The sequence below is a fragment of the Monodelphis domestica genome, chromosome 4 (assembly GCF_027887165.1).
Source record: "Monodelphis domestica isolate mMonDom1 chromosome 4, mMonDom1.pri, whole genome shotgun sequence".
NCBI classification, from domain to species: Eukaryota; Metazoa; Chordata; class Mammalia; order Didelphimorphia; family Didelphidae; genus Monodelphis; species Monodelphis domestica.
The window spans coordinates 337,337,689-337,364,991 of record NC_077230.1 but is presented as its reverse complement, the minus strand read 5'-3'; the positions used below and the strand labels follow the sequence as shown (position 1 = coordinate 337,364,991).

The 27,303-nt window shown below is 38.1% G+C and overlaps 1 long non-coding RNA gene across 1 annotated transcript in view; it reads right to left on the bottom strand.

Annotated features, from left to right (window-relative positions):
- LOC103100649 (uncharacterized) overlaps positions 1-27,303 on the bottom strand; it is a 511,533-nt gene that overhangs the window by 459,665 nt on the left and 24,565 nt on the right. The window lies entirely within an intron of this gene.

Genomic DNA, 27,303 nt, shown 5'->3' with positions numbered 1-27,303 from the left:
TCTTCTCTTCTCTTTTCTTCCTTCTCCTTCTTCCAAGATCTCATTTACAAAATGACTAACATGAAAAATGTTTCATAAGATTGCACATATAAAATCTATATCAGATTGTTTACTGTCTCAGGGAGGGGGGAAAGAGGGAAGAAAATTTGGGACTCGACTTATTTGTGTGTTAGATTTTTTTACATGTAATTGAAGAAAAAATAAAATATTATTTAAAAAAAGAGGAGATTCTTCATCACTACATCGTGAGGCAAGCAGGGCAAAAATTAGTGTCCACTTTGGATAGATGAGGAAAGCAACACTCAAATATGTTAAGTAATTTTCCCAAGGTCATATAGCTAATAAGTGATAGAGCTAAAATCTGAACATGAACCAGCTCTTCTAATTCCAAGTCTAAGATCTTGTGCCTTGGGTCAAACGAGTCACGGAAATCTCATTCTCTCAGTCCTCCTTCACCTTCCTATGAGTTCCTTTGGATAAAGCCTCAGCTTATTACCACTCCAAGAATTTACTGTTTCTTATTGTTTGCTACTGGAAACAGATGTAACACTTTTAGCCTTACGTGTTATAGCCAAAGCAATAAAAACCCAACGTGCTTTTCTATTTTTTTTTAAACAAGCATTCCCAAAGCTATCTTACATAAATGGATTCTGAAAAACATGGTCCAGATAAAGGGCTGAGTAGGGAGATGGAACTAGACCAAACAGCCCTGGGTCACGGTCAAAGAATGCAGAAGCCTTGGCCTAGAGCCCCAACAGTCCACTGCATCAAAAATGCATCCAGAAAACCTCATTCACTCGGACTCCATTAATTCATATCATTTGGACACGGCCTGAGTTGACATTTCCTTTTGCTTTATCTGTGAGAAACAGATTTGTTAAGCAAAAGAGAGAGTAAGTGTGGTTATGCTGGGAAGAGTGTGAGAAAAGAAGATGGGAGAACTAGGTTCTAGCCTTGCTGCCCATTCCCATGTAGGAATAACACGGATGAGCTGAAGTGTGTCCAGGAAATGACTGACTATATAAAGACCTTGACATCCGAGGATCATTTTGTTCAATCAATAAATCAATCAATTAACAAACTATTATATAGCAGGTCATGAGAATACAAATACATATATAAAATACTGCCTACCTTCAAGAAACATCCTTTCTTCCTTCCTTCCTTCCTCCCTTCTTTCCTCTTCTTCCTTCCTTCTTTCTTTTTTCTTCCTTTCATTCTTTCTTTGTTTTTCCTTCCTTCCTTCCTTCCTTCCTTCCTTCCTTCCTTCCTTCCTTCCTTCCTTCCTTCCTTCCTTCCTTCCTTCCTTCCTTCCTTCCTTCCTTCCTTCCTTCCTTCCTTCCTCCCTCCTTCCTCTCTCTCTCTCTCTCTCTCTGTCTCTCTCTCTCTCTGTCTCTCTCTCTCTCTCTGTCTCTCTCTCTCTCTCTGTCTCTCTGTCTCTCTCTGTCTCTCTCTCTCTCTCTCTCTCTCTCTCTCTCTCTCTCTCTCTCTCTCTCTCTCTCTCTGTCTCTCTGTCTCTCTCTGTCTCTCTGTCTCTCTGTCTCTGTCTCTCTCTGTCTCTCTCTGTCTCTCTCTCTCTCTCTCTCTCTACCTCTCTCTCTCCCTCCCTCCCTCCCTCCCTCCTTTTGGAAGGAACTTCATTTTAAAATAATATTTTATTTCTCCACAATTACATGTACAAATAATTTTAATATTATTCTTTTAGATTTTCAGTTCCAAATCCTCTCCCTCCTTCCCTGTCTCCCTCGCTTATTCTTTCCCATTCTACCCTACTCCTTGAGAGGGTAAGAAATTTAATATAGATGTTAAATATTCAAGCCACACATTTTCTCTCTTTTTTTTTTCTTCAAAAACTCTTATTTTCCATCTTAGAATTTGTTCCAAGGCAGAAGCGTAATAAGGGCTAGACAATTGAGGTAAAGTGACTAGTTCAGGATCACACAGCTAGGAAGTGTTTGAGGCCAGATATGAACCCAGGAAGTCTCATCTCCAGGTCTGTTGCTCTATCCCTTGAGCCACCTAGCAACACACTTTCTTGAAGGAAATGAAAATGTTTAGCCTAGAGAATGGAAGAAATGAAAAAAGATGTGATCACTGTCTACATATATTTGAGAGGTAGCCTTGCAGCTGACCTTGGAGCCAGAAAGATCCAAGTTAATTCTTTTTTTTTAATAGTTTTATTAATGTCTTTTGTTTATTGTGCTACAGTCATTGCTTCATACTGTGCAATTCCATGTCCCACTGATCTCTCCCTTGTAAGAAGAGAATTAAGCAAGCCAACAGACAGAATGATCACATCTAATAGCAAATGTACCATTCCATACTCATAGTCCCTCACCTCCCTTCTCAGTCCAATATGAACCCAGTAGATTGTACCATAGCTCAGGCACAAGTAATCTATTAAGACACAGCAGATGGAAATGTCTTTGGATATGAACAGTTTACATTTCCTTTGAACTACTGTGATTCTGCTTTGCTCATGGAATATCGGACCTTTCTGACATGCACACACCATGTATATCCAAGATAATTCTTGCCTCTGACATATACTGGTTGTATGACCCTGGGCAAGTCAAAATCTTTTAATGCCATGTGGATGGAAAAAAGAATTCTGGGGAAAAGATTAATCATTTATTGAGTACCTACTATGTGCTAGGCACTTTACTACACATTTTTAAAATATCTTATTTGATCTTTATGACCCTCTTTGAGATAGGAACTACTACCTACAAGTACTATTATTCCCATTTTATAGATGATGCAACTGGGTGCTCAGAAAGGTTAAGTGATTTATCCAGGGTCCTAGGTAGTAGATCTTAAAATCAGTTAAATCCCTGCCTGTTAATCCAACTGGCTATTCAGATTAATTTACCAAAGGATACCAACCCTTCTACATACATCACTGATCTACACCCTTCAAGACTTACCTCAAGGCTACCTCCTACAGGAAGCTTTTCCTGATTCTTGGTAGTCCCAGTCTCAACTTGTTAAGGACTTGCCTCACCTCAAATGATTTATCTGTGCACCCACCATTTTTGACACAATAGAATAAAAGTTGCTTGAAGAGTAAGACCACCTCATTCTTTGGTTTTTGCCCACCACCATACCTGGTATATAGCAGCCTGTGTAGCTGCTGAAAAAATGAAAGTCTATTGATTGTTTCTACCCAACTGCTGATTTATTCTGCTTATTCTTAAGCAATAGAATGGGGGTCACTGGCATGAAAGTATTAGATGTTGGTTTGATATATGGAAGAATTTCCTAAAAAATTGATCAAAATTGGGATAGACTATCTTTGGAGGTCAGGTTAGCTAGGTTGTACAGTGGGTAGAACACTGGCCCTAGAATCAGGGAGATACCTCTTCTTGAGTTCAGATCTGGCCTCAGACACTGACTAGCCATATGACCCTGGGAAAGTCATTTAACCATTTTTGCCTCAGTTTCCTCATCTGTCAAATGAGTTGGAGAAGGAAATGGCAAACCATTTATCTTTGCCAATAAAAACCCAGATGGGGTCAAGGACAGTCATACACAACTTAAAAATGATTGAACAATTGTTTTGGGAGGTAGTAATCTCCCCATTCACTGTAGAGGATGAAATGTAGGCTAGAAAACCATTTGTATATTATGCTGAAGAATAGCATCATGATTGTGGACAAGATGCCTTGGGAGTTTCCCTTCAATTCTAATATTCTATGATTGTATATGGTTTTTGCCTTTCTTGAGGCATTTCAGATATCTGAAGATAATAACTAGATTTCTTTTTTTTCTTTCTAATAGTCTAAATTCAGAATGCTCTCTAATTCAGATGGCCTCAATTCCTCCAAAGGTTAATTAGTGAGATTTTACTCAAAAGATCATACAAACATAGTATAAAGCTAGAAGAGCCCATAGCTGTCACCTAGGCCCATCCCTTCATTTTACAGATGGGGAAACTGAGGTCAGGAGAAATTGGAGTTTGCCCATTATCACCCAAGCAGTAAGGCGACAGTGAGGAAGAATTAAACCTAGGTCTTCTGACTCCCAATCCACTACTTTCTGCACTATGCCCTTCTAGCCTCTGAAATATTATAGACTTTGAATATTTTATTAAAGGTGAAGAATACCATGAAATGGGGGAGTGGTGGAGGGGTGGACAATGGAAACTGGTTTGGAAAAGCAGCCCAGGCCAATTCTTCCTCATTAGAGTGTTAAGTTCATTGAGAGTCAGGATTAATTCTTTCACTTTATTTATAGTCCCACATAGTAGGTTTTTAATAAATGCTAGTTGATGGAGTGATTGACTTAGCAAAAGAGAAAGAAATCAGTTCTCTGGCTTTTGCATGTTAAAGAGCACTCCTTGCTGGCCCACGGCAGCAGGTTTTGGGAAGATTCTCTTAAAAAGGGTAGAAGTGATTATGTTGAGTGAGAACTCCTGGCACTAGCTCAGTACAAAGATCAACCATTATTCTATTCATCCATCAGCTGTCAGGAGTTCTACATAAGGGAGAAGCAGAAAGTTTGATTTCAAATTCAGTTTAAAAAAATAGCATCCAATTTTGATGGTATTTTAGTTTCTCCATCATATCAAACAGATAATGACAGATTACCCTCATGTATAGAATGCCTGAGGTTTTACAGGATGTGGTCCTTACAGCAGCCACATGAGGCAGGTGGCACAGGTATCATTCTTCCCATTTGCCAGATGAGGAAACTGAGGCTAAGAGAGGGAAGTCAATTGGGTTCTTATGGGTATAAAATGACAGAGCCAGGATTTTAGATAGAATTATAGACTACTTAGAACTGGAAGAAAAGTTATATCATTTAGCCCATTCCCCTCATTTTATAGGTGAGGGAACTGAGGAATGGAGAGGTTAAGTGACTTGCCTAAGATGTCACAAGTAGCAGTATTGGGGATACTGATTGGAACTCCAGATGATACCAGGCATTGAAGAGGAAGAATGTCTTCCCTAGCCAAGTAAACATGATCTTGTCCTTTCTTTGAACCTTCTCAACTCAAGGGTTCTAATGAAGCCTATTAACCCCACTTGAAAAGCTCCCCCTGGGACTTTGGTCCTTCTAATCTTTCCAAATCCTGCTGCCAACTATACTCTCCTAGGAGGAAGCCTTGAATATTTACCCTATTTCCCCCAGTATCATTTTTATCTCTTGGCTTTCACCAACTTTAAAAAAAAAAAACATTTTATCGATGTTTTAAAAAATCAATGACACTTCCAGTGAATACCCACCCCCAACATCTAACCCATCCTTGTAATAAAAGAATATAGCAAAGCAGAATAAACCAATACTTTGGCCATGTTTGAAAATGAATATACATCTTTCTTTCCTAACTCCTCGGTGGAGAGGAAGAAGTGTTTCCTCATCAGTCCTCTAGAGTCTATATTGGTCCCTTCATTGATTTAGAGTTCTTATGGCTTTCCTGTCTTTCATTTTGATCAATGTACATATCATTCTCTTAAGAAGCAGTTAGGTTTCACAAGGGATAGAGCCATAGACGCAGATATGATTAAGATGAGTTCAAATCCAGCTTTAAACAGCAATTCATTAGCTCCTTCCTTCCTTCCTTCCTTCCTTCCTTCCTTCCTTCCTTCCTTCCTTCCTTCCTTCCTTCCTTCCTTCCTTCCTTCCTTCCTTCCTTCCTTCCTTCCTTCCTTCCTTCCTTCCTTCCTTCTACTTATGGCACTCTACATCAATTCATATGAGCCTTACTGGGTTTCCTGGAGCTTTTTATATTCATAATTTCTTATAATAGAATAATATTCCACTGTATCCACATACTGAAGCTTGCCCACTCATTCCCCAATTAATGGGCACCCACTTTGTTTCTAGGTGTCTTTTTTTTTGTTACCAAAGTGCTGCTCTAAGTATTCTTGTACATCTGGGACCTTTCCCTCTGTCTTTGACCTCCTTGGGGTATATGTTCACCTACTTCTCAAAAACAAAGTAGTTCACAATCCCTTATGCTCTGCACTTATACTAGTACTGCAACTGGAACACCCAGCTTTTAATGAAGTTTCAAACAAAAATAGATAATTCCCTTCCAATTCAAAAGGAGTGCTGGATCTGGGTTCCATTCTCGGTTATGTTAACCAACTGCCAATGTGATCTTGGACTAGTTATTTCCCTTCTTTGGGCCTCAGTTTCCTCATCTGTCGATGAAACACTTAATGACCTCTAATGTCCCCATTAGCTCTAAATCTAGAAATCCCAAAGGGAAGACTGAAATTCCTTTCCCTACCTTATGGCTTATCATGGAGAAATCCTGGTACAAATAGAAAGAATACTTGATTCGGAGCCAAAACACTTGGGTTGAAATTCCAGCTTTATCATTTTATACCCGTGTGGCCTTGGACTAAAGTAAGATATATTTTTGTATTGGCAAGGTCAGTGCTTTCCAAAACCTTTCATATAAGTTGAAAAATGGCACATAATTGCAAACCCCATTATTTAATAAACATTTCTCATATGAACAAAGCTAGATTCTTAAAACTGTTCTCAGGCTTTTCAGAGTTACCAGCATCACTACTCTTGTACTGTGGGGCCATTATGAATAACTAAATAGCATTAATGAAACAAAGAGAAGCAATGCTCTGATGTGGACACAGCTTGTGACAAGGGATAACTCTGGACAGACTGTTACAGAATCTAGTTTGGTACAAAACAATGTAATGACTCATATTAACACTTCTCAGAGAAAGAATAAGCGTGATTGGGCCAACTGCTGTGAGACTTTATATCACTTGGGAAAATAGTATAGATTGAAGATGGTGTAATTAAATTTTTTTTTATTTTATGTATTTTTCTGCCTTTATTTTGTTCAGTTGCCAATCATATATATCTGAATTCACATGTATTGAGTTAATGTAAATGAGGTTCTATTGTAGTTCTTTTCCCTTTCAGGGGCTCAGTTTCCTCATTTCTAAAATGAAGCATCTGGACTAGATGAGTTGGAAGGATCCTCTCAGTTCTAAATCATGAAATCCCAGTTCAAAGATGGAAATTTCCCCCACCGACCTTTATATCTCATTATGGACACAACCTGAGGTGCAAATGAAAGATGGCTAGTTTTGAAGCCAAAGGAACTGGGTTCAAATCCTAGGTCTATCACTTGCTATTTATGTGACATTGAGTGAACTATTTCATCTCTCTAGCCTGAAGTTTCCCTGCCCATAAAATAACGATGTGAGATTAGACAGATCACTTCTAGGATTCATTCAGTTCACAAAGTATGATCATTATTATTAGGTAATCTGTAAATACATTAAATAATTAAATAATCTGTAAATAAGTATTTGTGAATGTTTTTTGTTTATAAGAGTTACCCTTTTAACCCAAATAATATACTGAATGACTAATCCCTCCTTTTATAGTTTACAGTTTTGAAATTCTGAACTGAAAGAGTATCTGAGTTACGTATAGAAAGAAGGCAGTACTGTAGGTAAACTGAGAACTTGAACTTTCCAAGTAGTTAATGCTACAATTCATCAGGCAGAACGATAGCAGAAATTGCCTTTTATTTAAAGGTTTTTTGAATTCTCATTTGCCCTGAGTCCTACCTCAACTACTTAGTGGCAATGTAAGGCCAGGCAAGAATCTAAGTTTCATCATCTGTAAAATGGGAATGACGATACTTTCATTACCTGTCTCACAGAGATATTATAACAGTGCCATTTCCTAAATATTAAGCCCCCAAATGAATGTATTATTACTGTTTCAGTTGTGTCTGACTCTTTGAGAATCTATTTGGGATTTTCTTAGTAAAAATACTACAGTGGTTTGCCATTTCCTTTTCCAGTTCATTTTACAAATGAGAGAACTAAAGCAAAAGGGTTAAGTGTCTTGCCCAAAGTTACATAGCTAAGATATATCTGAGGCTAAATTTGAACTCAGGTCCTCCTGACTCCAGGTTCAGACCTCTGAGCCACCTAGATGTCTCATTATTACTTAGCCCTTCTAAGGAGATACAGACTTATATTTTTTTTAATCTTAGCCACATCTTTTAAAGGGCTGGTGTGAATCACTTTAACATGATTAAGCCTGACCAAAGGTTATAATTTACAAAAATCAATTTGTAGCTCATAAAATAAATCTGACCTCACTTAGTAGCTGTGTGATCCAGGCCAAGTCATTTCATCCTATTTGCCTCAATTTCCTCAATATGTCCAATAAACTGGAGAAGGAAAGAACAAACCACTCTGGTATTTTGGCAAGAAAACCCCAAATAGGGTCACAGAAAGTCAGATGTGATTGAATAACATACTGTTTCTGCATTATTTGCATCTTGTCTCTCCCTTTAGACTGTGAACTTCTTGAAAGTGGAGACTATCTTTTACCCAGCACTTAGCCCAGTGCCTGGTGTATAGTAGGTGCTTAATCAATGCTTATTCACTAACGACTCATGGCGTTGTCAGTACCAAATGAGATAATGGATGTAAAGGATTCTCAATAGTCAAGCAATACAGATGTTATAGAATCTTAGAACTAGAAGGGATTTTGAGTGACTACCAATTCAACCCAAACATTTTACAAATTCTGAAATGGATAGAAATGTCAGTGATTATAATTGTAATTATAGAGTAATATAAAAACATATACAACTGTGCACATGAATGCAGGCACATAAACACAACATACATGTGTGTACATATGTGAATACATATGAGCATATACATACATGTGTTATAAACGTGTACCATAACATGTTATATATAATGTGTACCTATGAAAACATGTATATATAAATGTGTACCTATGCAAACACACATATGCACACAGTTATACATCACTGCTAGGTGGTTTAGGGGATACAGCACTAGATCTGGACTTGGGAATAACTGAGTTCAAATTTGACTTCAGAGTTTTACAACATGACCTTGGGCAAGTCATTTAACCACTGTCTGCTTCAGTTTCCTGATTGATCATATGGAGACAATAGCAGCACCTACCTTTCACTGTTGTTATGAGAATAAAATGTGACCATTTTCATGAAGTGCTCTGCAAAACTAAAGATTTGTTTCCCAAATGCTAGCTGTTGTTGTTATTATTATTATTATTATTATTATTATTATTATTACTGACTGGCAAAGGGCACCTTAACCTACCATAAAAAAGAAGACAATGTCTAGAGCAGGGAAGTATAACTACTGTGTTATTTAAATAAAGTATTGTTTATACTCTTGCTATCAAATTTTACCACTGTTTGTTTGAACTGAAGATTTTTGCCTGGGCAATTAGTCCCTGACAATAAAGGATAATGGTGTTTGTCTTTCATGAGTATGTACAGTTTATAGGAACATAACCATAAAGAGTGTCCCAAAAATCTGGGTGCAGTTTTGCTCTAAGGTTTTGGGAATACCTGGGATATGGATGATAGATAGCCAGATTGACAGATAGATATAGAGAAAGGTAGTTCGTTTAGTACCTCACAGCCAGAATCAAGGCTCAGTGAAGACTTTTTTTGCATAATCACATTAAGCTATAGCAGGACAGAGGCTTGACCAAGCACATAATTTTGCTTCTGAGCAGTATAAATAAGATTAATTTGAAAATTTATTAATTGTTCATTCCTGCTCTGTGCCTGGACATATTTTCTGTTTTTAGCCATAACTTTAATATTCCAGAGGGTTGCCATGGAAGCACAGAATCTCAGAGCTGGAAGGGACCTTGGAGGTCATCTGGACCAGTCCTCTACCTGAAACATTTTATGTTACTCTCGTCCAAGAGAACTACCATCATACCTGTAATGTGAGAGAGTGGAAAGAGTTCTGGGATAGGAGTTAGTTAGGAAACTCAATCCTAAACGTGCCTTTTCCCCTTAACTTGCTATATGATCTTGGGCAAGCCAATTTTATGAATTCAGGGGCTTTAAAAAATCTGTATAATCATTGTGTGGTATTTGATCTTACATCTCATATTATAACAGTTTGTTTTCTCTTACGTAGGATCTCTCTCAGCTCCCATTCTCTATTTTCTACTGTCCTTCCCACCTCTGATATTCTGTTCTGAATTCTTTTTGCCTCTTACAATGTGTTCTAAATTCTTCCCACCTCTGACATTCTGTGATCTAAGTTCTACTTCTGACATTCTAGATTCTAAGTTCTTCCACTCCTGACATTCTGTGTTCTAAGGCCCCTTCCATTCTCTGGCATTCTGCATTCTAAATCCTCCCTACTCTGACATTTTGTGTTCTAAGGCTCCTCTGACCTCTGCCATTCTGTATTCTAAAGACCTTCCCAGCTCCGACATTCTTTAGTCTATATTCCCTAGGAGCTCTGATATTCTATGATCTAAGATCCCTCTGAAAACATTGACTTTTTATGTTCCGAAGTCTCTTCCAGGTCTATAATTCTTCTAAGCCTCTGTCAGCTCTGACATACTATAAGGTCCCTTTGCCTTTAACATTCTATAATCCATGACTCTTTAAATATACCAGGACAACATGGTGAAGAAACAGGAGCAGAAGATGAATGCTCTCATTCCTGCTTCTACCTCCATCCTTTGGTGTAAGTGCAGTACATATTAGCCAAGATACACTGTAGCTGAGGCACTGATCAATATATCAATACTGTATAAAACATTGGAGACAAAATAGATATCTGTAAAGTAGTTAACTAAGACCCTGTTCACTAGGGACTCACTTTAGAATTCTGATGGTCCGGCATTTTCATTGGGCTGTCACTCTCAAATCAATTTCATTTTTTTGTTTGTTTCCAATGTGATTCAAGATTTTGATTCCTAAATATCATAAATTCTTCACAATTCTGGCCACCAGATCCCATGGATCTGAGAGCTGTAGCTCAAATAAAAAACCAAGGCATCACAAATGGAGTGGTAGATTGGAAAGAGGTCCCTACGTTATAGGGAAGATGTGATGACAAGGGTTCTGAGGCTGGTCATTTTTCATGACCCTGGACTTAATATGATGTTTGTGTCACTGACCTGAGCTGCCTTGTTTCCATGACCTTGAGCAAGTCCCTTCCTTTTCTCTGCTTCAATTTAGAAAAGCCCTCTAAGACCCCATCTTTGTCTGGATAGGGGCAGCTAGGTGGCACAGTGGGTAGAGAGCTGGCCCTGGAGTCAGGAGGATCTGGGTTCAAATCTAACTTCAGACACTTATTACTTGTGTGACCCTGGGCAAGTTATTTAACCCTATTTGTCTCATTTCCCTCATCAGGAAAATGAGATGGAGACCGAAATGGCAAACCACTCCAGTAATCTTTGCCAAGAAAATCCAAATGGGATCAGGTAGAGTCAGATGCAACGAATTAACAAAACAATATAAAAACTTCTAGATATGATTCTACAGAAGGGCTTCTTCACTTTTTTTTTTTTTGGGGGGGGAAGTCTGGTAAAACCTATGTATCTCTTCTTTTTTTTTAACCTTTACCTTCCTTCTTAGAATCAATACTGTATATTAGTTCTGAGGCAGAAGAATAGTAAGGGCTCAGCAATGGGGGTTAAATGACTTGCCCAGGATCACACAGCTAGGACGTATCTGAGACCAAATTTCAACTCAGGACCTTTTGCCTGTAGGCCTAGTTCTTGATTCACTGAACCACCTAGCTGCCCTTCCTATCCCTATCCTTTTCAGAATAACATTTTTATTGTATTTTTTTTTTAGGCAATGGGGGTCAAGTGACTTGCCCAGGGTCACACAGCTTGGAAGTGTCTGAGGCCAGATTTGAACCTAGGACATCCCATCTCTAGGGCTAGCTCTCAATCCACTGAGCTACCCAGCTGCCCCCTTTTATTGTATTTTTTAAAGTAATTTATTAATTTGTTTGACCAATTACATGTAATAATGGATTTCCATAAAAGTTTTCTGAAGTTAATCCAAATTGTCTCTCTTCCTTCCTTCCCTCCGCCCTCCCAGAGCTGGTAGGCAATTTGATTCGGTTATACATGTATTATCATGCAAAACACATTTCCATATTGTTCATTTTTGTAAGTGAATAATCATATAAAACCAAAAACCCAAATAAATAAGTGAAAAATGGTACGCTTTCATCTGCATTCTGATCTTAATAGTTCTCTCTCTGGAGGTCGATAAAATTCTTTGTCATAAGTCCATCAGAATTGCCCCAGCTCATTGTATTGCTGAAAGTAGCTAAATCTATCACAGTTGATCATCGTACAATATTGCTGTTACTGTGTACAATGTTCTTGTGGTTCTGCTTATTTCACTCTGCATCAGGTCTTTCCAGTTCTTTCTGAAATCAGCCGTTTATCATTCCTTACAGCACCCTCATATACCACAATTTATTTAGCCAAAGAATGCCATTTTAAGGGAATAAAACAAAACTCATAAAATTACTAAAATGGAAAACAATTACATTGAAGTTGTTATGAAATATTAAAAAGAAAATTCATGAATCCCAAGTTAAGAATCCTTGTTTTAAAAGTAGATGCCTGGGACAGCTAAGTAGCTCAGCTGATAGAAAATCAGGCCTGGAACTGGGATTCCTGGGTTCAAATTTGGTCTCAGATACTTCCTAGCTCTCTGTCACTTAGGCCCCATTGCCTAGCCCTTACCATTCTTCTGCTTTGGAAACAAAGTTTATTATTTTCATAATTTATATTTATATTCTTTATTATTATAACAATATTTATTCTAAGACAGAAGGTAATGGTTTAAAAAAGTAGATGCATATCAATTGGGGAGTGACTAAACAATCTGTGGTATATGACTAGCCTGGAATATTACTCTGCTGCAAGTAATGATGTATTTCTGTGATGGATACAGAGAAGCATAGAAAAAGCTACGTGAATTAATGCATAATGCAGCAAGCAGAGAGAAAACAATGTACACAATGACCACAACAACGTAAATATAAAAGATGATATACTACAATTTCAAATGAATGTAGCAAAATTATAAAGATCAAGTGGGCCTTGAATAAAAAGATATGAACAGAGTCCCTCAAACCATACTTTTGGTGGGGGTGGTGGTAAATAGGTGTCACTCATTTCCAAAAATGTTCAGATTTTTTTTTCAATGTATCAATCAGTTTTACTGATTTTTTCATCCTTTTAAAAATACTACTGGTTATATGGGATGGCTTTGTGAGATGGGGAGTGAAAGAGATAACTGCAGAAAATGATGATGCTGTAAAAAACAGAAAATATTATTAAATACTTCTTCTAAAAAGAATCTCTTGGGGCACCTAGATGGCTTAATGGATTGAGAGCTAGGAGGCCTAGGGATGAGAGATCCTAGATTCAAATCTGGTCTTAGACACTTCCTAGCTGTGTGACTTTGGGCAAGTCACTTGACCCCCATTGCCTAGCCCTTACAACTCTTCTGCCTTGGAATCAATACATAGTGTTGATTCTAAGATGGAAGGCAAGGGTTTTTTAAAAAAAGAATCCCTTATCTATTATCTCCATTTTTAGAACAATAGTGAGTATTGTAGATATGGCTGAAATTCTATAGTAAAGCATCATCAAAGGATTTCCACTTATGAGGACATAACAAGAAAAGCCTTAGATCAAGAAAAACTGCCTTTCATCGGGGTGCTCCCTGGTGTGTCTACAGAATAAGAACAAGCATTCATTCATTCAAGAGTTATTAGCTTGTGCTAGGTAGTAAGATACAATGATATGAAAAAGGAAAAGAATCCACAAATTCCATTTACTCTCAAGCAACTTACATTCCTTTAGAAAATGTAGCATTCCTAACAGTAGCAGTCTCCAAAGGGTGCGCAAGTTTCCAGGTGTGTGATCAACCGGAGGTTGGAAATATGGGTCACATCCCACTTCAAAATGCCAATCATAACACTTCCTTCAACACAGACATCCCTACTCTCTACCCATTACATCTCAACATTCTCCCACGGTACCACTCTTCTCCTCCCTTGATCCTGGGGAAGGTCCTAATGTTCCCCCTTCAAGACTAGGCTTGGCCTCTGAGAGAATTTATAAGCTATCCTTAATCTGAGCAGCAATGGTATAGGTGCCCCTGGGAAAATCTGTCCTCCATCTGAAGTGTACCCCCCAGCAATTTTTTTAATATGGTTTGGGTGTGATCAAAAAAGGTTGTAGATCATTGCTTTAGAGAATACTATTGAAATCTCCTTGAGTACTTGACACCATTGTCTTTACTAGACTGAAACAACAGCAATCATTATAAATATCAATGATATATACAAAGCTCTATGAAAAAGCTTGAAGGGATAATTCATTCACTTGAATGAGACTGTGGGCTATAATGGAAAGAGTTTCATATTAAGAGCCAGAAGACCAGGGTTCAAGTTTTGTCTTACCAATTTAACTGCAGGACCTTGGCCAAGTTGTGCATTTGTTCTTACTTTTTTCCTCACCTCTGAAATGGGTAAAATATTTGCTTTATTTACCTCACTGAGGTTTCAGAAAGGACAATTCCAAGGGAATCATTATGAAAAAAGTTATCCATTTTGTTTCCTCTATGAATTTTTCTCTAGGGTAAGCAATATGTATCTTCCTTCGCAATATGATGAATGAGGAAATGTGTATTGCATGATAGCCCATGTATGACCTATATCACACTACCTTCTGTCTCCGATGGGAGGACGGGTGGGAGGGAGAGAAAGAACATGGATCTCAAAATGTCAGAAAGTGATTATTTAAATTAGTATCTATATGTAATCTGGAAAAAATAGAAAAAATAAAAACAGAAAAATATTTTTAAAAAGAAGAGTCGGGAAGATGAAATATGGTTGTGAGACTAAAGTTCTTTGTTACTCTGCAAAGCTAGAGAAATGTGAGCCGTCATTATTGCTTTATTGTTGAATCTAAGATATGTATTCAACATACTGCTTACATAGCTTACAGCTTAAGAAGTAACCCAGTTGAGCAACCCTGATTATAAGTAATTAATAAACTCGGAAAGTAAGGTATGTCTTCTTCATCTCCAAGCACATCTACAAGGAAGAAGAGATGTTCTAGCCTCAAGAAAGTTGGGAGAAAAGAACAGAGCATCCAACCTATTCAATATGGTGTCTGATAATCTATATCAATGTTCCTATGTACTGGATTCTCTACCTATAGCAACCTTCAAGAATTAGTAGGGTTTTCTTGTAGAAGAGGGATTGGTGGTCTTATTCTGGACTCTAGTGGTTAGCACTAAGCACTATGGTTGGAAGTAAAAGAAAAAGAGATTTCAGGTCAATAGAAGGAAGAAATTCTTAACAGTTACACTTGCTGGTCTTCACTGGAGATTTCAAAAAGAGGCTGGATGACGACTAGTTTGGAATGATATAGCACAGAATTCAGGTCATATCCACCTGGATGGGCATTCAGATCTCTTCCAACTGAGATTCTATAATCCTATGTCTTTATGTGAGATGTGAATATAAAGTATTCTGACCTTTTTAAGAGACCAGTATTTGATACAAATGATTGCCAGACCCTTCCAAATTGTCAACTAAAGTAAGTCCATCATTGGTTCCACAAGGCTATCAATTTTCACACCATTTAGGGAGATGCATCTTTGGGAATGACCTATTACAGATTCTTCTAAATACCCCATAGTGGTAGAAAAAATATCTTTATTTTTTAACCCTTATCTTTCATCTTAGACATAATCCTTGTTATTGGCTCCAAGGCAGAAGAACAATAAGGGCTAGGCCAGTGATGGCAAACCTTTTAGAGGGGATGGTGATATGAGAACTGTCCTCAGGAGAGGAAGAGAGGAATAGCCTGGCCCTGTGTCCCTCTGGCCTTCTAGTTAATTAACCCTTGTGAACTCTGTGCTGGGGCGACAGCATGCGTGCCCACAGAGAGGGCTCTGAGTAACCCTTCTGGCACACATACCATAGGTTTGCCACCATGGGGCTAGGCAATAGGGGTTAGGTGACTTGCCCAGAGTCATACAGCTAAGTGGTACCTGAGGCCAGAAAAAATCTTATTCTTTAAGGGTGGATCTGATTTGGAGAAACTTTTAAATGGTACTAAGGCTTATCTCCATTGATATATATGGGTAACTCCATGTTAAATCAAGCCCCGAGGTAAGATTTGAAGACATTGGGATAGGTTTCTTGATATAGCTTATAAATAGTCTATGAAAGTCCTTCCCACAGAGGAGTTCCAATCATAGTTTAAACAATGACATCCTTATTAAAATATGAGTAGTGCCTCCCAGGATAATTACTTCCAAAATTAAACACTCATTTAGATTAAAAGTCATGTTTTTTCTTAAGACTACATAATTGCAATTTTAAAATATAGAGCTAAACATGAATTTTTAGAAGATAGCCAGATGGAACTATGGATAGTGCTGAGCCTGAAATTAGGAAGATCTCAGTTGAACACTGTCTTAGACACTAGCTATGTGATCCTAAGCAAGTTATTTAACCTCTTTCTGCCTTGGTTTCTTCATCTATAAAATAAGGATTATAATAGTAATTATCTCCCAGGTCTTATTAAAAGACACATTCACATTACCCAAGATAAACAAGAACTTACATGAATTTTTAAATCTTTGGTGAGGTAATTCAGAATTATGCTTTTTTAAAAAGTGACCATCGGAGGCAGCTGGGTGGCTCAGTGGATTGAGAGCCAGGCCCAGAGATGAGAGGTCCTGGGTTCAAATCTGGCCTCAGACATGTCCTAGCTGTGTGACCCTGGGCAAGTCACTTGACACCCATTGTCTAGTCCTTACCACTCTTCTGCCTTATAACCAATTGGTTCTAAGACAGAAGGTAAGGGATTAAAAATAAAAGTGAACATAGTGATCCAGATGTTCCACTGCATATACACCGCTGAAGTCAAAGAGAGAGAAAAGGTATCATATGCACCAAAATGATCATAATCAATTTTTGTGGAAACAAAGAATTAGAAACAAAGCAGATTCCCTTTACATGGGGAATGACTTACCAAATTATGGCACACAAACAACTCTTAGTATTGCAGTGCATTTGAATGGTGAATATGATGAATTCACAATACGGGAAGACTTATAGGAACTGATACAGAGTGAAACAAACAGAACCAGGATAAATAGGCACAATTCTTATAACAAAAAACAAAAATAATTCAATTGAATTCTGAGTTGTTATAAAGACCAAGCCTGACCACAGAGCAGAGAAAATGTTCCATCTTATCATTTCATTGTTGAAGTGGGGGATTATAGTTGGTATGCTGGTTAGTTTTGCTGAACTTCCCCCTCTCCTTATTTTTTTTAAATTCATAGACTTATAGATGTAGAACTATGCATCTGGTCTCCAACTCTGATTTTTGTTCACTTCTACATTGTTCATTTCTTAAAATGATACCCACAATGAGGGATAAGAACTAGTATTTAAGAGATATATTCTAGCTCATTATAAAAGGCAAGTCATTAACCATCATTCACAGTCACACTTTTGTCAGTCAAGGATCCTCAGGAAGGTGATGCTGAGGTAGAACTGAATTTAAGAACTGGGAAGCCCAGGCTTATACCCTGGCTCCCCCACAAATGTGTTGTGGCCTCGGGGTAGTCAATTAACCCCCTTTGCCTTACTTCATCATCTGTAAAATAAGGAGGTAGAATGTGAGCCCCTTGAGGACAGGGACAGCAGTTTTGTCTTTCTTTGTATTGCCAGCCCTTAGTATCGTGACCAGCACATGTTGTTTCAGTTGTGTCTAACTTATCCTGATGCCACTTGGGATTTTCTTGGAAAAGATAGTGCAGCAGTTTGCCATTTTCTTCTCTAGCTCATTTGACAGCTGAGGAAATTGAGGCAAACAGGGTTAAGTGATATGCCCAGATTCACAAAGCTAGTAAGTATCTTAGCCTGGATGTGAACTCATGTCTTACTGACTATGGGTCCCATGCTCTATCCACTGAGCCACCAAGCAGCCCTGACTAGCCCAGAGGAAATACTGAATAAATGCTGGTTGAATAATGACGACTAAGTAGAGGATCTTTAAGGGCTTTCCAATTCTGTCAATTTATGTTCCATTTTCTACACCTTAAGATCCTTCTCAGCTTTCACATTCTATAACACTACAGCAGGGGATAGATCTTAGAGTGTCTCTGAACTTTGATGGGGAAAAATTACACATTGATTCCAATAGAATTAGTTTCTTTTGTAATTTTATTCATTTTACAAACATTATTTTGAGAAGAGGTCCATAGCCATTACCAGACTGCAAAAGGGGTCCATGAATTAAATCTTAAAAACCTCTTCTCTAGAGGATACATAGTTATGTGTGATGTACATGTTTGTGTGTGGGCGTGTGTGTATGTATGGGTGAGGATTGATGTTGTAGCTTTTTATTCTCAATGTCACCCATTAACAGAATAGGGTGGATTTAAATATTGTCATTCCATCCCACTGTGTTCTCTTTGTTCCATATATTTTTAAAAGCTTATCTTTGTCATTTAGCTTTTTCAACAAAGAAAATCCTTCCTACAATCCTCCGTAAAGATTTTCTCCCTCCTGGTGACTTAACTTATAAAAAAATATTCAAAATCCTTATTCTTTGTGACTAGATTCTTTGAAGTTACTGATAAAATAGGTTGGAACAGAAAATAGATTCAATTTATAGGTGGTGACTAATATGCCATAGAGATAAGCTGGGCTTTCAGCCCTCCCAGGAGAGACAAAAGGCAAGAGTCAATGCTTTGGGGCTTTCAACTTCTGTTGTGGTTCTATCTTCATCCCCCCAGATTCATGCCCGTGACACTAAAGATACCTTCTCTAGCAGAAGATACTATTTATTCTAAAAAACCAGAACTCTTTGAGAAATCAAAGATATTGTCACTCCCTAAATATGTCCTGATCAAATTTGTATACTGTTTTAAAAATATTATATGTACATATATTTCTTAATTTATTTATGATATATTTACCTTCCATTTTAGTATCAATACTGTATACTGATTCCAAGGCAGAAGAGTGGTAAGGACTAGGCAATGGGGGTTAGGTGACTTGCCCAGGGTCACACAGCTGGGAAGTGTCTGAGGCCAGATTTGAAAAGTACATACAATTCAAAGAACATAACTGTGGGAAATGTATATCTTGAATATTTTATTTTTGTTGCTCATAACAAAAATCAACCCACAAACATTGATTAAATACCTACCATGGGACAGACATTGGATATAAATATAAGGAATGAAACAAAGCCTACTCCCATTGAGCTTCCATTCTAAGAGAAGACAATGAGGACATGTATAAGAGAATCCAGAATAAATATCAAGAGAACAAAGTACATGTAAAAGTTAAACTTGATTACTTTGGGAGAAAAGGAACCAGCACGTGAAGAAATCAGGAAAAGCTTCATATAGATGATTCTTGAGTTCCCTAGAGATTCTATGAGGCATAAGTAAGAAGAGTGAATTCAAGAGCCAGTATATCATACATTTCAGAGTGCTGGACTTGGGAGTCAGGAACAACATGGGCCCAAATATGCCTCTGAGATTTACTAGCTTTATGATCTTTCCAGGGAATCCACTTAATCTCTTAGCCTTGCTTTCTTCATCTGCAAAATGAGAATAAAAATAATTGTACTACCTATCTATTGGGGCCTTTTGGGGAACCATAAATAATTTTTAGAGATGTGAGTTCCCATAAATTTTAAGCAGTCATTAGTATTTTCCAGTGTGCATAATGTTAGCATTGTATTCCAGAAATAGATATGTGTGTAGAGGGGACATATCTCTGTAAGCGTATACAGATGTAGGTATATATCTATATAAAAATGCATATAGGTGTATTATATATGTATATATTTATACATAGACACAAATCTTCTACACCAAAGGCCTTTCTAACCACTTCTCCTTGTCTTTGGTCAGTGTTGTTTTTGTTTCTTAGTAACCTTCCACTTGAAGCATCTACTATTGGAACTAATTTAATACCTAGCCCTGTGATCCCACTCCCAAGCTTCAGTGCTAGAAGAGGGACAGATTAAGCCTAAGAAAGTGAAAAGACCAGTAGATGATGCTTGGTTATCTTGCTTGCTATATATGTATACATACTGTATATATACACACACATATATGTATATATACACATATATGCATATATGTTATACATGGCTATATATGTATACATGGATATACAAACACATGTGTATAAACATCACATGTATGTACAAATATATTTGTGCACATATCTATATGTATGTATAAACATATCTAGCATCTATATAATGATTTTAGGTTTACAAAGAACTTTATAGAATCTTTAAGGTTAAGGAAAAATCTTTCTGATGCTCTACTTTTTACCCTCCTTTTTGGGGGTGTTTTTAACAAAGGAATGAAACAATCATTAAGAAAAATGGGCAAGGCTGCTTTCCTATCCCACATACATGGGAGACATAATATTTCAAACAGATCTCTGAAATTTAATAGCAGGGAATTTGACTGTGTCAAATATTACTTTATTAAGAGAATATGATAATACTGAGTATAAAATTACAATTCAATCTAAAGGAAATACAGCTGATATTAACATTGATGCCCACTGTTTGATCCCAGTGCCATAGCAAGGGACATTTTAAAAATAAGTGTCAGCAGCTCATTTGGGGGGGGCTAAATTTCATGGACAGTTTATATAATAATTCAACTGTGTCTCCATACAGAGTAAAATGAGACACTTAAGAGGCTTGAAAGGGAGTCATTTTAAGGTCACAAATAATTAAATAGGAGCTGAAAGAATGGAATGAAGAAAATGTTTATTCCTCCTCCTCTCTCTCCCCTGGCCTCCCCTACCCCCCAACCCCAATACGCACACCTAAGAAATCAAAATAAATATCAGTGAAAAAGACCACACAGGCCACAGAGAGACTGAATATGCAGTGGATTTACTTTGAAATCTGGATATCTATTTCACACTATCCTATAGAAGTCTCTGATGTTCATTACAAGGGGGAGGGCAGAAGTACGAGTTCAATTCATCTCATCCCATTGTTCTAGGCATTTTGTAGCCATCAATCACAAATTTTCAAAGAGGCCCATGGTGAGGATATCGCTTTTAGGAGTATAGCTTGGACTTTCAGGAATATTTTCTTACACCACATATGGTTCTGACAGATGTGATTTTAAAATGCCTTTGGGACCTAATAATGTTCTCGGGTGGCCTGCATACTAAAAGCAAGGACTGATGTGCCAATGCATGCACTGATCTAACAGAATAAAGACAGCACAGAAAGGAGAGCTTGGAGACCACCATCTTGTCCAACCTTGTCATTTCCCAGAGAAGGAAACTGAGGTCTATGTAATGAAATAATTCAGTCAGGCCTTACCATCCCAGGCTGGTAAAATGGCATAGCCATGCCCAGATCTTCTACCCCAAAGGCCATTCTAACCCCTTCCCCATGTCTTTGGTCAGTGGTTTTTGTTTTGTTTTGTTTTGTTTGTTTTGATTTGTTTTTTTTTGCTTCTCTGTGCCCCTTTACCGCAAGCATCTGCAGCTTGAACTAATTTAATATCTAGCCATTTTAACCCACCTCCAAACCTCAGTGCCAGAAAAGAGACAGATTAAGCCTAAGGAAACGAAAAGACCAGTAGACAATGCTTGCTTGTGCCCAGGCCGACATTGTTTCCCCTACAACTCCCAGCAGCCCTGGGAGAGAAACTCACTGGAGAGGACAGCCGAGAAAGAAGAATGCTAAATAATTCAAAGGCACTAACATCAAGTCTGATGTAGGTATAAAAATAGTTACAAAACACCACACTCCCCTTGTTTTCATTACAGTAACTGGCTCATTGGAAGAAACTGGGAGGAGGGAGGAACTGGGGCTGAAGGGGGAGGGAGGGAGACCACACCACGTTTCTATTTCTGCTTCTTTAATTAGTCATCTTTGCAAAAAAGCCAAGGCATTCACTTGTCACCTCTATATTCTGAATCAGTCTTCTGATTGGGCAATTTATTTTAAAATTGACAATGCATTCAGGCTTATTTCTTTGCCTAGGCTAAGTGAAGGCACCATCTAAAAGAAAGCACCCTGGTGGGAGCCTCCCCAGAAAGCTTAAGGCTACCCTTAGACATCTGCTTGACCAAACTAGAAACAAATGGATGGAAACTGGAGGAGGGCATGACTGGGCTTGATGTAAGGAAAAGCTTCCTACAATCTCAGCTATCCAGGATTAGACTCTTGGGAAGGAGGGAGGTCCCTATCATTGGAGGTCTTTAAAGACAGATCATTATGGAGGGAATTCCTATTCAGGAATAAATTAAGAGCAGCCTCTGAGACCCCTTCCCTCTCTGACAGTCTGTGAGCCTCTCATACCTTCACAGGGATGGACCCCGAACTCTATTTCAAAAGCACAGCTGGGAATGAGGGCTTAAACATTGTCCTGACCGGGCATCTGGCCAAGAGATACCACTGTACTGGCAATTCACCAAGGAGGTCCAAGGAGTCAGAGCCCGGCTTTCAGAATCATCACATCTCAGCAATATTCGTGGACTTAGAAGTCATCGACTCCTATCTTCTGTCCAACATAGGAATCTCCCCTTATGACATTCAACAAACAGGATCAAACAGCCCTGGTTTGAACTTCAGGTTAGCAGAACGATAAGCAGGCTAGCGTGTCTGGGGCTTCTGTCCACTATCCTAAAATTTAGAGGGTATCTCATTTAGGGAAGCAATTGACAGTAGCAGTTCTTCCATAGCACAGAAACAACAGAGCTTAGTATGGTGTTAGTAGCAATAATTAAATAAAATAGGAAACCACAGGATGATAGGTGAGAGTGGCTTTCTTCTCTACCCTACCTTGCTCCTTTCTCTGAGTTCTTTGCCTCCCCACAACACCACACCTTCCTCTGCCCCACCTCAACTGAGGATATAATTAATACCATTTGCACAAGGGTAAAACCCACATTATAGTTCTGCAGGGTAGAATCATCATCATCGTCATCATATTAATAGCAATATAGCTTACATGCTAGATTGTTTTACCAATTACAAAAAGACTTTTTCTTACAACAACATTGTAAAATGGGTGGTTTGGGGATTAGAGTTTCCATTCTGCAGATAAAGAAGAGAATGCTTATAAAAATGAAGAGATTAGTAATCAGTTCATAAGTCATATGGTTAGAATAAGAGGAAGCTGGATCATCTGCCTCCTAGTGCAGTGTTCTTTCTGATACACCACTGCCTCTCAAAATAGGAGCAATCCGACTTAGAGGGAAATGTTGTGATGGGACATGCAATTTTGACATTGCTTTTTTCAAGCACGGTGTTATCTTTTTTTCTGGCTGAATTAAATTAAGCCAATGTGAAGAAACTTCACATAGAAATCCTGGATCAAGGCCATCCAAAATCTGTTTCCTTATTGGCACCCAATGCATGTTCTGGATCAGGTCCCCTAGTGTTCCATGGTATCTGGGTCTCCCGCCTCCCCCCAGTGCATACCCTGGAAGAGCTGTGCTCACTTCAGAAAGGTTCTCATGAAATATTCAAATAAACACTGGCTCAGCTAAGCCATTTGTGAGTCCTTAGTTAGTACATTTGGATTTCCTACAGGGGTACTACAGGCAGACCAATATGAGGCTCCAACTTAACAAGGCAGTTAGAGAGCCCATGTGGACCAGGCAGATTCATCCTGTCGTGGGCAGGACTGGATGGCTGTGCAAGGGCTGAAGGCAAGGGGGGATTAAATGTGCAAATATGAGTAATAAAATGAACTCAGCCCTCTTCCTTTCTCACCCCCTTCATGGCAAGGCCTTGATATACAAGGCTACTTTTAGGGTAGAGATGGGGACAGATTCCCTGGCACATTGCACATAGGCGTATTTATACCCTGACTAGACTGTAACCTCTATGTGGGCAAAAGAGGGTTTTCTTTATCTTCTTATCTCTGCCAGTGCTGAATACCACACAGTCTTTCATTTATCCATCCATCCATCCATTCACCTGTTTATTGCAATGAACAAAATACTATTTTCTCCCCCTCCCAACTCTTCCCATTAGGGAAAAACAAAACAAAACAAAACAAAACAGAAAACTACATTCTCTTTTGTCCTTGACAACATATATTTAGGACTAGAAGGGGCCTTGGAGGTTAGCTTGTATTAACTTCCTCATTTTATAGTAGGAACTGAAGCCCAGAAAAGTTAAATGAGGTCATAAATAATGAGTGAAGAATCAGAAATTGAGCCCAAGTCTTCTGTTTCCAAATCTAGAATTCTGTCTTCCCATTATTGAAATATTTAAAATAACTTCTAATCTGGTACAGGATTTTTCCATATTTTCTCATATATCTTAAGAAAGGAGATCCAATAATAAGTATTATCATTATACCTTAGAAATGTAGTAAAGTGAACAAAATAAAACAAACAAATTTTCTGATGAGAACTATTTAAAAGCTTATAATTCTAGCTGTTCCTGGAGACGGTGAATTCACTCTCAGTGGAGATCTTCAGGCAGAAACTAGAGGGCAGATTGTCAACTATGCTGAGGTGGGGGTGCATTTTTTGGACTGAAGCTGAACTTGCTGGCCACTGGGTTTCTTTTTAACTCTGAAATTTTGTGATTCTGGCATTTGCATAGTTCTTTTTACTTGGTGCAGTACTTTCTTCACAGAGGCCCTGGGATGTGGGGAGTACTTGAATTTGCCCTATTTTAAAGATGAGAAAACCAATATTCAGAGAAGTGCTTTGCCTATGGTTATAACATTGGCACTAGTAGCCTTCCTCTTGTCCTTTTAATACCTTGGGGATACACATATATTATTCAGGTTAAATCTGTTGGTGATTTCTCATTCTTATTATGTGATAGTTCAACATTTTTTCAGTCATATATGTCCTTGAGGATAACAATATATTTATTTTAAAATATAAATTAATTTAAAATAAATTCATAAAATATAATTTATTTTAAAATAAATTATTTCATAAATATCTCCACTGACATCCACTTTTGATGCTTCATTATTACATCAACTCACACTTTTTTCTTGGTTTGATGTCTCTCAGACACACAACTGCACAAGAGGATTTGTTTCTATGACAGTGAGTGGGGAGGAAGGAAGGAATAATACACACACAAAATCAAGGGAGATACCATCCACAAGAGTAACCATAACAACGATGCAACTTGAAACATTCCTAGGAACACTTAGTGTATGATATGCAAACACACACACACAGCATGTGGCATAATGAAAAGAACTCTATATTTGGAGCCAGTCAACTTGCATTAAACCCTAATTCCACCAAGTACTGCCTGTATGACCCTGATCAGATTCCCTTCAATCTTTGAACAATGAATTTTCTCATCTCTCATTGTGAGAAGCGATAGGGCCCAAATGAATGAAAATAAATAATTTTTCATCATTTATTAAGCATGTTCTCTTCTTTTTAAAAAGAATCCTTACCTTCAATCTTAGAAATGATATGGTTCCAAGGCAGAAGAGTGGGAAGGGCTAGGAAATTTGGGTTAAGGGACTTGCTCAGGGTCACACAGTTAGGAAGCATTTGAGCCCAGAACCTCCTATCTCCAGGCCTGGCTCTCTACCCACTGAGCAACCCAGCTGCCCCAGCATGTCCTCTTTTCCAAGTGTGAATCCTACTTCCAGGACTTAACGAGTTGTGTGACCATGTACTTAACCTCTGAGTCTTCTCATTTTTCTCAGGTGTAAAATAGGGCTTATGATATGTACGGCACATAACTCCTAGGGTCATTGGGAGAAAGTTCAATGAAATAACATTTAAATCACTTTATAAGTTCCCGGCAAGCATTTATTAAGTATGCCAGTCACTGTATTAAGAGTGGAGGATACAAAGAAAGACAAAAGACAGTCCTTGCCCTGAAGGAGCTCACGATCTAATGAGGAAGAAAATATACCAACAACTTATGGACAAAATAAGTTTAGGATAAACTGGAGATAATCTCAGAGAGAAGGCACTACCATTAAGGAGAATCCAGAAAAGCTTCTTACATAGAGGAGGATTTTAAGTGCGACAATTAAAGGAAGCCAGGGATGCCAGACAAGGTACATTCCAGCATGGGGAACAGCTAGGGAAAAAGCACTGAGTGGGTAGATGGAATGTCTTGTAAGAGCAACATCAAGGAGGCCAGCGTCACGGGATCAGGGCATATGTGGAGAGGCAGGGGGAAGAGCTCTAAAGTATCAGAAGCCTGGAAAAGTAGGAAGGGACTAGGTTGAAAAAGTTTTTTTTTAAATTTTAATTTATTTTTATTTTTCAATTTTTTCCAGGTCATATGTTGGCACAATTTTCGACAATCATTTTTGACATTATGCAGTATGTGATCTCTCCTTTCCTCCCACCCCTTCCCCTTTCCCTAGAGGACAGGTAATATAACAAAGGTTGTATATGTGCTATTATACAATATATATTTCAATGTTCATCATGTTGTGAAAGAAGACATATAAAGCTAACACTAGAGAAAAATTCACAGAGGAAATAGAGTGAAGAATGGCATGCTTCAATCTAAGAAAGGCTTTAAAGCCTAAGAAAGCATTTTATTTTTAATCTTGGAGGTAATAGGGAGCTACTTGGGTTTATTAAATAAAGGGGGGAGTGGGTGGTGGGAAATGGTTGGACCTTGACTTCAGGAAGATTGCTTGCGTAGCTAATTAGAAGATGGACTGAGTGACTCAATGGATAGAATGTTGGGTCTAGAGTCAGGAAGTCCTGAATTCAAATTTGGTTTCATATGGATACTAGCTATGTGACCTTGGACAAATCATTTAATTCTGCCTCAATTTCCTCCTCTACAAAATGCAGAGGATAATAGCACCTACCTCCCAGAGTTGTTGTGAGGACCAAATGAGATAATATTTGTAAAGTTCTTAAATAAATGTTAGTTATTATTATTATTAAGCAGGGAAAGGCTTGAGGCAAGAAGACCAGACAAAAGACTCCTGCAATAGTCAATGGATAAAATTAAAATAGTTGCACCAGGGTGATAGCAACTTCAGAGGAAAAATCTTATAGAATTAGAATCTGGGCAGTTAGGTGGCTCAGTGGATAGAGCACCAAGCTTGGAGTCAGGTGGACCTGATCTGGCTGCAGACACTTCCAATCTGTGTGACCTTGGGTGAGTCACTTCACCTCAATTGCCTAGGCTTTACTACTCTTCTGCCTTAGAACCAATACTGGTGTAGAGTCTAAGACAAAAGATAAGGGTATAAAAAATAAATAAAGACAGGATCAACCAGTTTTAGCATTAGATCCTAAAATATTTATGTAAATAATCAACTACTATTACTTAATGTGCAAAATAGAATCTTTTGCATTACTTGCTTCTTTTGTATATATCTCTATGTTATGTGTACATGCTGTTTCCTTATATAGCATGCAGACTCCTTTGAGACCAGGAACTGAGTCATTTATGTCAGCACATGGCACTGGGTAGATGCTTAATAAC